We start from the raw sequence: 974 nt of genomic DNA, 5'->3' as shown, positions 1-974 counted from the left end.
ATTAACCGTTTATTAGATAATGATAATCATGATCATGTAATCGTATTAAAAGATTTTATAATATCATTTCCATTATTACCCTTTTAATTTTAATATTTTCTGAATCTTTTTAAATTTCAATTTTAATTTTAAAAATCTTTTAATTTTATTTTTAATCACAATATGTGGTTATTGGGTTGTTCTCGCATTCTCGTAAATCACAGTGGTTCTCGTTTGAACCATTCCCTATATATATATATATATATATATATATATGAAGGCTCAAACGAGAACACCTTATATATATATATATATATATGAAGGCTCAAACGAGAACACCTAACGTGAGGACAATCTTATCACATATGATAATACACTTGAGGGGACATGGTGGAGTATGGATGTCCTGCCTTGCGACTTATGCCACATCAAAGGTCGTCTGCGTCTATGATTTAGTATCACATTAATAACACATACCACATGTGATAGTACATGTGAGATCGAAGCTTATTGGTGTAAGGGAGACTTGACCTACAACCTAGATCGTGTTAAAAGTCGTTCACGCCTCTGATTTAGTATCACATGTGTACCATATATATTGTAATAATAGTATCACATGTGGTTGTTTATGGTAAAAGGTTGTTCTCATATTCTCGTAAAATAAATGTTTTCTCGTTTGAACCATGAGACAAACCTGTTTTCGTAAGACCCGTGAGGTGTATGGAGGTCACAGTATTAAATCCAAATAGGAATAAAAATCTTTATGGCCAGGGAGGTTCAAATGCGGTGACTCCGCTATACTTGCTTTGCAGGTGATCGTCGTGAGATTAGTTGACTCACATAACGGGTTGGATATTCAGGTGAATAGAGAAAAGAAAAGTGAGTATCAAAATATTTGCATTTCAATAGTGTTATGTTAAGATGCAATTATCAAAAAATTTATATAAATAAATAAAAATAATAATTGTCAATAAATAATTTAACATTTAAAATAA

Source organism: Cynara cardunculus, assembly GCF_001531365.2.
Source record: "Cynara cardunculus var. scolymus isolate 2C chromosome LG 17, CcrdV1, whole genome shotgun sequence".
NCBI classification, from domain to species: Eukaryota; Viridiplantae; Streptophyta; class Magnoliopsida; order Asterales; family Asteraceae; genus Cynara; species Cynara cardunculus.
Note: the sequence above shows the minus strand (reverse complement) of the source record.